Source organism: Lutzomyia longipalpis, chromosome 3, assembly GCF_024334085.1.
Source record: "Lutzomyia longipalpis isolate SR_M1_2022 chromosome 3, ASM2433408v1".
Taxonomy (NCBI): Eukaryota; Metazoa; Arthropoda; class Insecta; order Diptera; family Psychodidae; genus Lutzomyia; species Lutzomyia longipalpis.
In genome coordinates this window covers 24815727-24828080 of record NC_074709.1, presented here as the reverse complement: position 1 = coordinate 24828080, position 12354 = coordinate 24815727, and the positions used below count along the sequence as shown (strand labels likewise).

The following is a 12354-nucleotide window of genomic DNA, read 5'->3' as shown; positions in this document are numbered from 1 at the left end:
GAATTATTTTTGTCTACTCAATTATCCAAATGGATTGTTTAGCATGGAATTATGAACTTGAAGACAACTTCTAGGGGAACTTGGAGACAAAGAAAAGCGGATCAGGTCAATTGGCGTGACTTTAATGGTTACCCTCGACGACTGACTTGCTTGTTGAGCTTATAAGTTCAAAGGTGAGCCTGAAGATTGGAACTTTTAACCTCCTTCAAAGCAAATAAAAGTAATAGAGTGTGATTAAACACCCCTCAATGCTGTCTTCGAGATGTTTTAAATTAATCCGTCATTTGGAACTTTTTCTCACACATTGCACCCAATCGATAGCTGGTGAAGAGGAATTTTGACGACGAATTGGGGGTGAATCTGACAGGGATGAGATGCGGGGGTGGACCAAACTCGAGAGGATAAAGCGCCAAAAGGCAACAAGATTAATGTCAGTGACTAATTTGGCACTTTTGCGAGAAAAGGAATCAAATTGCAAGAGGGGATGTTGTGAAGCTTTCCACCCTCTCCCCTTTTGAGGTGGGAGGGGTTGTTTGAAAAAGTCCTTGAAGCTATGTGAGAGAGGGTTTCCTTGTTGTGCACACACCGCCCCAGACAAAATCGAATGGGGCAAGACATGCAGCGATAAGAGTCATTAATAAAGTGGATTAGAGGGCTTCAAAGCCATGGCAGGATGATGCCTCTGTGAGAGGGTGAAACTCCTCTACACCATCACCAACCACCCCCTGAGCCTCCACCCTTTTGTATGTCTGGCATCGTGCCGCGTTGTATCCCCCCGAAGCACATCAGGGTGCAACATTTTAATCCATGCACCTCTCATGGCCCCAAAAGCCAACCATAATGGATATTTAAGTGCAAAGGAAACCAAGTGGAAGTGAATGCATTAAATGGGAAGTGAAGTATAATCTTCTGAACATACCTTCTTGTATACCCATCGTATGAATGAAGGTTTTGATGGTGGGAAGCTTCCAAACGAGGATCTCTTATCACCACCAAAAGATTAACTCCCACGAAAGGTGAAAGAATCTCTATTAAACGTACTAAAGTTCCTTCGAGATTTTCCACAAAGTTCCCACATTGTTGTCACGACGCTTCATTTTAGTTTGAAAGAATTTTAAACATTTCATTTTTCATAGAAAATTCGAAGGGAAATTTTCTGGGAAATCATTAAAAAATTTTATTTATGCGCATTTTATGCTTCATTAGATATTTATGAATAAATCCTTCATAAATTTGATAACACGCTGAAGGAAATTTTAGAAAATCTCGGAAAAATATGAATATTCTTTTCCCCAAAAATGTTCTTTTATCAGCCTGCAGGAGTCTGTGAGATGGGTACAGTGGAAAAGGATAAAATATGATCCATTTGAAGGGTATGGAGAGCTTGAGGACTCTCGTTGGAAACTCGGACCTTTTCAAAGGACTTCCTCCTTGAAAAGTATATTCCATTTTCTTCCGGAACAAAGATGAAAGTGAATACCGTGGAAACTTTCGCGACACGTGCGCCCATCAAAAATGTCTAAAAATACAACAATAAAAGAAAATTTATGAAGTTTCGTGGAAGAATGGTGAGTAGGATGAATGAAAAAAAAAGAAAATCTCATTATTAAGTTTTCTGTCGAATAAATTAACTTTAATTTTTTTATTTTATAAAAATGAAGGAAAAAAGCTGAGTGAAAATGAAAGCTTTTTTTGTAAGCTTCTTACGTAGGTCTTACGGATTTCTTAGAAATATTTGTATAAGAATTGTTTAAGGAATTTCAATACAGCTAAAAGCTTTCCTTATTACAAAATTTATGAAAATTTCTCATATTCTCTTATCCTTAATTCAGAAGGAAAAGCTTTAAAATTTAAAGCAATCTTCATAAAATTAACCTGTATCGATAAATAATAAAAAAAAAGAATAAAGCTAATCTTTAAATAAAAACCTTTTTCTTAGGAATTCTCTTTAAGAAGTCTTCTTAAGAAAATTCCTCAAAAAGTTTCGGGATAAAAGCTCAAAAAGCAACAAACATTTATCGCTATAAAAGTTCAATTAGGTAGTGCAAACAAACGAAACAATCTATCCAACCCAAAGGAGTCTCTTTATTGTCCAAAGTTGAGTTGTCGCCGGCGAAAAAGGGCACGTCTTTTGAGACGAAATGTCGACAATGACACTGTAAATGGTGGCAATCCCGTATTTACCTTTCTTCCTGTCGCAATCCAGCACACAGCCACCCCCATCTCCGGTCCAGCCCTGTGAGTATCTCCAAATGGCACACTCACAGGGAAAATTCACAAAAGCCATTTCTGTAAATGCCAAGATAATCTCATTCTTGGATCTCTCACAATACGAAGGATTTCTTAACTTAATTTCTCACTTTTCGTCTCTATACCTACGCTGTATGTATACGGAGGCTACTCAAGGTGTTTTCCCATCATTCTTCCCCCGAAAGTGAACTGGACAGTCATTGTTAGACCCCCACCCAACCCACTCCCCCAAAGCTCTCTTTAATAAAGAATTCAACCATCAGTGACCTTTTATACAATTTTTTTGCTTCCAAACATTCGAAATTAATTTCTGAGAAAAGCAATAAAATTCGTGCATGATTTCTTCTTTTTTTCTTACCATGAAAAAACTTTCCTCAGATGGTCTATATACTTTTTTTCCAAAATGATGAAAATCATGGGAAAAGTTGTGGAGAAAAGGCGCTGTTGGAACGTCATAAGAAATGACCAAGTTGAGGGAAGAATCATAAAAAATTAATCAAAAATTTCCAAGAATTGTTTCAGTTTAATTTAAATGCCGGATGGAGTTTCTTAATAAAAAACTTTCCCCCAGAGGGCCTTCCTCAAATTTTACGAATTGCACGGTACTCTCACCTCCTGACCTTTACCCACAGAATTTTTATTCTCCCAATAGGGTGAATTATTTAAATACGTACAATACCATAGCTGAGAACAATTGTGAAAGAATTCTGCAAACCAAGAAAGAAATTAAACTTTTCTCGTTGCGAGAAATATAGTTTGCTCTATATTTGTGAACTTTAAATACTGCAGTGAATTCCAATTATTTTAGGATAAAAGCGGGTAGGGGTGGGTACGGATTCAATGGGTTCGAGAGAATCCCTTCGCTTAAATTTTTTTTCCAGTCTCCCAAAAATATGAGGATTTAATCTAAAAATATAACATTTTTCTTGGAAATTATTTGTCTTACATTTTCTTCTCAGAACGCCATTTACTCTATCTCCGTGGGAAATACGATATTTTAGAGCTTTCCCTGAACACTTATATTTACTAAATTCCGAAAATCTTCAAGTGAAACACAGGATTTTCAAGACTTTTGGTATTTAAATAAATATTTTATCCTACATTTATAATCAAATAAAGTCCTTGCTAAAATAGAGCATAAATCATAAATATATAGGCGAATATATATAGCAAAATATCCTGTTTATGTGAAGTTAAGATACGTGCACTTACTCAAAGCATTTTCTCCAAGATTTTCTCACAAAAGAGAATTTTATTTGCCAACATTGCATTTTTTTAAGGAGTTTTGAAAGGGAAAATTTAATAAATTTTGCAATCTTAAGGGAGGGAGACCTTTTTTAAGAACAAAGAACATTTCAAAAGCTGACAGGTTTCGCGTAGAGCTTGAAGCAATATAGAAACGAAAGTGATGAGATATTGAATTTAATATGTATCGCATGAGTGAGAATTCTGTTAGATTAGGAGTAAAGTCTTTTGAGTGATCTTGGAGTGAACGTGTTAAGAAGGCTCCAAGCAAATGATGAATTAATAATTCACTCCGTGAGAGTTTCACAGGAGTTATGTAACTTTCCATTTACGCCCCCCAGTGTCATAATTTAGTGTTCTTGCAGAAGGAATTTGGCATTTAATAGTCACACAGAGCATTAACATGGGTGCCAATTAGATTCTGACACCACCACCAGTCTCTGGTGGTGAAATGAGTCGCACTCAATGCCGGGAGGAGCTGTACCCTCAGGGTGGGCTTCTGACGTGAAGCATCCCACCCGAGCCACCATTTAAGACCCGAGGCCGTCGCTGTGAACACGTACGGGCGTAAAACCTTTGAGCCCCAGAAGCGACACAATCCTCCAGAAGTGGAAATAGCATGTCAATTTCATTATATTTTGGGTAAAGTCTGCGTATCCTCGAGCCTGGATGCCAAACCCAGAGAGAGAAAGAGAGTGACCCACTTTGCACATACATTATATAGCCCGCGTGTTACGTAGGCACATATATGTATATATAAACATTTTGGGATTCCCATTCAATGGCAGAATGTAGGTCGCGCAACAAACATCCTCCTGGTGCAAAAGCATCGTAAATTCAGCTAAGAAATCGTCCCAAGAAAAGGTAAACACATGCACAATAAGCTCCGGGGACATCCCTACGGGTCAGAATAAACAATTTTATATATACAGGAAGTCAAGCAGGAAGTGGCTATATATGTTGGTTATTTGTTTGAATAAAATCAACCCACCTACACACATATGACTTCAATCTCCCATAAGAAGACCTATCCCTCTGGAAAATTTGTATGTTTTCCCGGTGAGGGTGGAATGCTATAGAACATTACCCCAAAAACATGGGAAAAATATACCTACTCCTACGTATTTTCTCAGGAATATTTTATGAAGGAAAATAAAATAGTTTTTGGCAACGAAACATGAAAAATTAAGTAGGATAAGATATTTTATTTTTCAGGCTTTTCCTAAGCTTTTCTCGGAAATTCGTTTAATTTTTGAGAATGAAAAGTCTTCAAAAGGAAATACATATTAATTCTGAATCAATTTTAAATCAGAAAATGCTCAAAGTTTTCCAGGAAAAAATAATTTTCTAAACCTTGAGAACAGGAGCAAGTTAGGGAAAGAATTAGTAAAAATAGATTAAGATATATTTTCTAAAAATTATCGTTAAAAAAATTTTCTTTAGATCATTTTTCCTGGAGAAAAATTTCCTCAAATACATATTTTCTGCCCAAGTCCTTTCTAATTTGTTTTATTTGTGTTATAACAGTGGAAGTTTTTTACTACAGAGTTCTAGAACAAGGAGATTATTCATTTTAAGCCTCTTTGACATTTTTTGAAGTAAAATCTTTTCCAGGTTTTATCATAAAATCCCAGAAATAAAAAAAACTTCTTATGTCTTCTGAAATATTTCTGGACACTCCACAAAAGATTTTTTGCCTAATTCTTTTCTTCAAATAAACTCTTAAAGTTAAAAAAATGAATAAACTCCTCCACACGACTAACTTCCAATTGCATTGCGCATCGATGTTGGATTTAAATGTAAATTTAAATTTAAATCTCAATTGGAAAGCAATAAATTGCACAAGGTATTCTTCACATAACACTTCTGAGACTTTCTTTTTCTCTGTGCAGTATCAATATTCTCTCATTTCTCAAGAGAGAGAAAGATCTTCATGAATATGCAAAACGCCCACGCTTGAGCTTCTAACCAATCTAAATATTTAACGATGTACCTTTACTCGAAGCAGTTCTTCAACTATTAATTATACCTGTAAACCATAGAATGTGCTTTTGAATTCTTGAAGATTAACTTTCAAGAAGCTTCAATTTAATTGATTGAAAATGTTTTCACAATACCTGTGGTTTATGGGAGGGAATCACGTTTAAAGTGTCTTAAAGAATTTTGTGGAATTATTATATAATACAGGGAAGTTTTAATTAGTTAAATCAGAAGTGGATTTGGCAAGAACTATTCGTTAGTTTAAACGTCTCTCTGTAACGTCTCAATTGCATAGTCGAGCGTTAAATTTCTCACAATTCAAATTTCCTTAGAAATCACGTCCAGATAATGTTAAGAGAAAATCCTTAAAGCTCTCCAGTTGAATATCAAAGAAATAATCTCCCTTGCAGTACAACCCTCTAATTCCCTTCTCACAAGACAGATATATACTTGATGCCACCTCTCCAGAGGCGGACCGAGGGTGTGGGTTGTATGAGAAATTTATAAGAAGCTTCGAGACATAGGGAATTTATTTAAATGTCTGCAGGAGATAATTTGAAAGGCTGATTGGAAAGTAGACAGGATAATGCTGTCAATTTATTTAGAGTGTTCCAATTCTTGGTGTGACAATGGATTTTTTTTCTCCATTATCTCTGCAGGCATTTTCTTCTGTGTCTGTGTTTTCTTCTCGTTGGGTAGATTTGTCTTTTGGGATTATTTTTGAAAAGCTCTCTCCCTGACAAATGTTTGTTGAGTTGCTTGTTTGCTTGTGCTGAGATGAGGTCATAGATCTAGATTAATGTTCAGTTAACAGAGAATTTTAGCTTTAATCATGACTTTGATTGATATTTTTGTATATCAAATGAAAGGTTTTGTTGAGAAAATGTAAGATATTCGAATTTTTATTTTAAATAAAACAAGTCAAGAAAGACATTCTGTTAGAAAATATTCCTGATTTTTTTCATATAAAAGATCAATATTTTAATTTTTTTCATGTGAAACGCAAAAGGATAATATGAAAATTATCTATTAAATTGTAGTAGTTTCTGTTAATTTTTTTTAAAAGCCCTTTAAAAGCTCATAAAAACTGAGCTTATTTTCCTGGAAAACAGCTATGAAAATTTAAAAAAATTTTATATTCAAATGTGAAATTTTTATTGTCAATTTTTCACATATTTGAATACAACCTTCGAATGGAAAGATTTCCCAGAATTTTCTCGATTTAAAAGCTTTTTCCAATACATTAATTTATGTTCTAAAATTAATTTAATAAATGAAAATATTTCACAATTTTAGAACAACATAAACTTTAATTTTATTTTCCCTGAAAATCATTTTTTCTTTCGTTTTTCGGGCTTTCTGCTACCTATTTATTTGCCCTTCCTTGTTGAAGAGGTTTATATGTAGCTTAAAATCCCCGTTTACACGAATTTATTGATTTCAACTCTCTTTCTCTCCCCCTCCTGCAAATGCTGCAGCTATAATTTTAATTCTACCCTCGCCAAATAAATAATGTTCCCACCATTAACTAACTTATGTTCAAACAGTCGATTTTGTTACGATTGGACACAATACATAGCCGGCGGGGGGATAAATTTCCCCCATGAAATCACTTGCCAAAATTTTCCACCTCACAAATTCCATACTTTTACAACACATACACAACGAATAAAACTAGCATTTCCATTTCCGGTAATCGTTTGTGTGTTTATTGATTGTTACCAATTCGACATTTCCGGCAGTCTCTCTCCCCGGCAAAGGGAGGAAAGGGTGGTTTCAATGAGAGGATGGGGTACCTCCCCACCCTCATTGTCGCTTCATACGTGCATAATTGGGCTGAAGAATTCACAAATACAATACTTAAAAAAAAATCCATGAATGGTATTTTCCCGAAGAAATATTGAATATTTTTCCCGGGAAAAAAAGAGGTTTTCCCGCCCTTCCTTGGGCAACATATGCGCAGGGGGTGGGTAGATGAATTTCCTTCTTTTGGTGTTGATTCAGGGTTCCACCATGGAAGCAATGATGATGATGTATACAATATGCGAAAAATACAAGATTCGTCGGGGGATGGAAGACGCGCCGAGAGAACTTGTGGGAGATGGCGAAAAAAAAATGTTGGAGTTGGAGGTAAGTCTCGAGGAAGCTCTGAATGCCATGGAGCTCACTCTCTGCACCCCTCAAACCCACTCCCCTCCATGCCAACGGAAAGTCGTTGATGGTTTGTGTTGGAGGAAATTGTTTGGCTCGAATTTATTGGCTTGTCGGCGCTTTTTCGCTTGTTTATTTGCATAAAACACAATGGGAACACATTATTTGCTCACGCTAGAATTGCTTCTTACAATCAAACGAAGAAAGAAGACTAATTCCATCAGTAGCTCTCAAGAGAATGAGGGAAAATGTGTTCCTGTTGGGGGGGGGAGGAGAATTGAGAGAGGAATTTTTTAAAGGACGCGTCTCCACCACTTTACCATATTTTTCTCGCTTTTATTCGAAGAAAAGGAAAACTGTGTAACACTTGAAGGGAAATGGAACAAAGGGACACCTTTTTCCTCGGAAATTTTTTTAAAAATTATTCGCATTTTCCATTATTTATTATAAATTGTAAACAGGACGCTATTAGAAGGAAAGAATCGCGTTGTGGAACAATTGTGAAAAGCTTTTCTGATTTGAAAGCTCTACAAATGGTTGTGAGAGTTCTAGGAATTATTAATTGATGGAAAAGCTCTTGTGGAAAGCTAAAAAATAGTCTTCTTTCCGTGTTTTTCTGTCTCAGTTAATTGGCAAATTTTTTTCGTCGAATAATAATGAATCTATCATTGTAAGGCAAACAGATGTTAATTTAAATAAATTATTAAATTATTTTAAGAATCTGAAAATATCATTTTCACTTTCAATGAAAGCTCTGAGAAATCGATAATTTTTTCCAGACGGAGAAAAAAAAACTCACCAGTTTTTTCCAGGAAAATAAATTCACTTTTCATAGAACTTAAGTGATGGCTTTAAAATAAATATTATAACGTACAACTATGTAAAAGTGGAAGTGAAGGAATGAAGTGAATATACTTTATTTAAGGAATTTCTGATCAGATTTAATCAAATTATTGAATGTTCTATTAAAGAATTTGTGCTTTTTTCTTAATAAAAATAAAATAAAGCTGTTTGAGTCTTATAATAATATCGTTTAATGAGAAGATAAAATAAAAACTTTTTAATAGATTAATATTTTATTTAAAAATGTCTTTTATCTGTTTCACTTTATCACATTTTCGTTTTGAATTTATTTCATCATATTTCCCATTTTATTGATCTAAAAGAAGATAGGAAGAGTAACAATGGAAAGATGTTTCCTCCGCTTTGAGTTGTAAAAGAAGGATTCATAGGTTGATGACCACAAAAGTCCTTCAATTGTCCATTTTATCGTTTTCCAGGGTTGATGTTTTTTGGAATTAATGACAATTTCCATGCACTTTCAACGGGGCAGAGCTTTTGGGGGAAAGTTACAACTGTCGTTGTTCTACTGTGTAATAAAGGGTGTTAAGTGCAAGGAGAAGAAAGGACGAAAGAAAGAAAGAAATTGAAGGAACTCCATTCAAGTGAAGTGAAAACAAACTATAATAAAAATTCCTCCTCGTACCCACTGTGAGGTACTGAGTGAAATAAAATCAAGCAACTTTTTAATGGATATTCCTCGTGCGCTTCTGTGTACAGGGTGCAATGTTTCCTTCCTGTGCCACCGCACCCAGACAAATGCAACTATCTATTGACTTTGATAGCCATAATCTCCTATGCACGATGGTAGCACATATGCGGGGATTTCACCTCTTTTCGCCACATCCATCTTCCGCATGGCCCCAACAGTGCACCAGAAAATGCCATGAAAATCTCATTGGAATGCTACTCGAGTCGAGCTTTCGGGGCTTTCCTTACGCTGGGAGTCATCGCAGAATGAATTATATGCAATTTCTGTTGCTAATCAGCTTAAAAGCTTTAGCGAAAGTTGCATCGTTTGCTCAGGCATTTTTCCTCCTCTGCATTTTATTTTCATTCTCTTCATCTCCGCGCGCTGTTTTTCCCCAAGAGCTTTGTCCACCCAATTTTCATCGAAAAAATACACCCCCAACCTCCGAAACTTTCAACCCTTCTGCTGCCTGCTGTCAAACCCCCGGAAATATGAACGAGAAGCAATTTTTTTTTCCACGCAAAATATTTCATGTCATGGACAACACAATAAAAGTCCCATTAATGTAGCATTTGGAATGTAATATTATACGATATCAAAGAGATTTTCTCTGCAAAATTCAATATTTTAACATTTCCCCCACCTCCACATTCCATCCGGATGCATGTGGGTGGTTTTCCTACGAATAAAAAATGCATCCGCAACATATAAAATTGTCCCCGTTAAAGGAAAAATAATTAAACATTGCGCTTTTGTCACTTTATCATCATCACAAGAGCGCGAGGGAGTTAAATTTCACTAATTGAATGATTCATAGATCAAAAGAATTCGCATGAATTGAAAAACATTTTTTTTAGCTTCACATTGATAAATTCAATTTTAAGCACGAATTAATTTTTTGGGTTTTAATAGTTTGTGACGCGTCATAAAAGTCATTTGACACCCAATTAAAAAAAGAATTTTCTCTATTCTTTCTATAATTATTTTTAAAAAATAATTATATTGGTTTAATAAGCGTAAAAATATTTGCTATTAGGGGAAATTGGGAACGAATTTGTAATTTTAATTTTTGGAAATATCTGTAAAGGCTGTAAAGAATAATCAGAATGAAAAATGAATTATTTCAAGAAATTTTAAGAATATACTCTAAATAATTTTTTTTAAAATAATTCTGCTAACTTTTTTGCACTCTTAAAAAAAACTGGCTAAAATAGTTTAAATAAATCAGTTAAGAGGCACTTTAGAGCGGAATATATTGATTATTTTAACTGATTTTTAATTAGCTAAATTGGCATAATTTAATCACTTTAAGAATAAAAAAAAACAATTTAAACAGTCAAAATCATTGAAGTTATTTGGTCAAAGATACGAAACAGTCAAAAGAGCAAAAATTATTCAGTGAAATGATATAACTACAATAGCACATTGAAACAGTCGATTTATGTTCGTCAAAGTTTTTCCATCATTTGAATTAGTCAAAATATACTTCCGCTGAATAGAACTCGTCCTTTTGACTATTCTTATTCTCCTGAACTAATCAAATTCTGATTAGATTCTTCTATATTTATTTTTTTTAACTGAAGTTATTTTTCTATCACTGATTAACATTAGAAAATGAATTATATTAATAATTCTGCTTTAAATTAGAATGATTGATTAATTTTGTTTTAATTTGTATGTTTCATTCTGTAATTTTCACTAAATTACTTTAAATATTATTATTTTTTTTATTTTCAATTAACTTTTCTTGTATATAATGACTTATTAATTCATTGTTAGTTAAAGTCCTTAACCTGAAGTTAAATTTACTGTGCTCTTACCGATTATTTTCAGTGATTTTTTTACATATTTATTGCCATTTGAACATTCCAGCAAAAGTATTTTTAATGGTGATTAAATAATTTAAAAATTAATTCATGCATTTTTAAATGGTTATATGTACAAAGATTTTGATATTTTTCCACTATAATATTAAACCGATTAAAACATAATATTATGAATTTTTAATGTTCTATTTTCATTTATAAATCCGCGTCCCCTCCATTAAGTCCCCCATTTAATCTGTTGCAAATAATGTGTGACAACACCTGCGGAAAATAGAACAAAAACCACCCGGAAAAGCCACAAAAATTATACAATGAGGGATATTTTATACATTTTCATGTAGAATCATTGAGTATTCTGCGCCAGCTTTCGTCCAATTCATGATGCGAATATTCTAGAGCGCGGTGATGACGACTTTCCGCAAAGTGCGTAAAAGTTAAATCTTGCGGAAAAGTTGATCCCTAATGGAGGCGGGAGGTCAATTGAATTTTCTCCTCTTGAACTCTCCTCCCGAATGAATTCCAATGAGACATTTTATTGATGTCCCTTCCAAATGTGGTTTGTCCATCACTGAGGAATATTTTTTCCTTCAAATTCATGCCTCATTCTAAAGCTAAATTTTCTTTATTGAATAAAATAAAATATTTCCTTCAAATGAAATTCACAAAAAAACTTGACAAAAATGCATTAAATAAAAATTATCCGCAAAAGCATATCGTTGATGTTTAACTAATTGATTTACGTCATTATCGATTACTATATAAGCTGGATGGGATAAAAGCGATAATTAAAATGTATTTTGCAGCAAAACCAACATGCTCTCAAAATCCATTTATGTTTGCCCACAAAAATTGAATAAAAAAGACACACACACACCAAACACTAAAAACTCCATCAAATATTTAATATCAATTTGCGGCAGAATTGTGTGGGCATGTCGTGGGAAGAGGGGGTGGGGTGATGCAGTAAAACAAGTCGAGATGGAATACTCCAAGAAAAAGCTCTCAAAAAGCTCCCGCTTTGGCATAAACTTTGTGACTTGTGACCTACATTCCGGTGTCACACTAAAAGTTGAGTAAAAGAATATATTGCAGGTAATTTAGCAGGAGGTTCTCTTGAGGAAATTATGTCCTTTTTTTCCTTTTATCTACTTTACCGTGGAAACTTTATGTAATTTAATTTATTTAACTCAATAGAGTTGTTAACAGTTTAGTGTAAACGAAGACTTGTGTTGAAAATGAATCAGTGATTTCAAAAACACATAAAACAGGTACTCTAGGTACCTAAGAGAAACTCTAAAAAGGAAACAGAAAATCTCATTAATCTCGAAAAGTGTGGAGGATATATTAAACTTTTACCTTTACAACTTTCTG

General features: G+C 34.1%; 1 protein-coding gene across 1 annotated transcript in view; it reads left to right on the top strand.

Moving 5' to 3' along the window:
- Positions 1-12354, top strand: part of LOC129792945 (beta-1,3-galactosyltransferase 5) — a 1144668-nt gene that overhangs the window by 663018 nt on the left and 469296 nt on the right. The gene's annotated exons all lie outside the window — the stretch shown is intronic.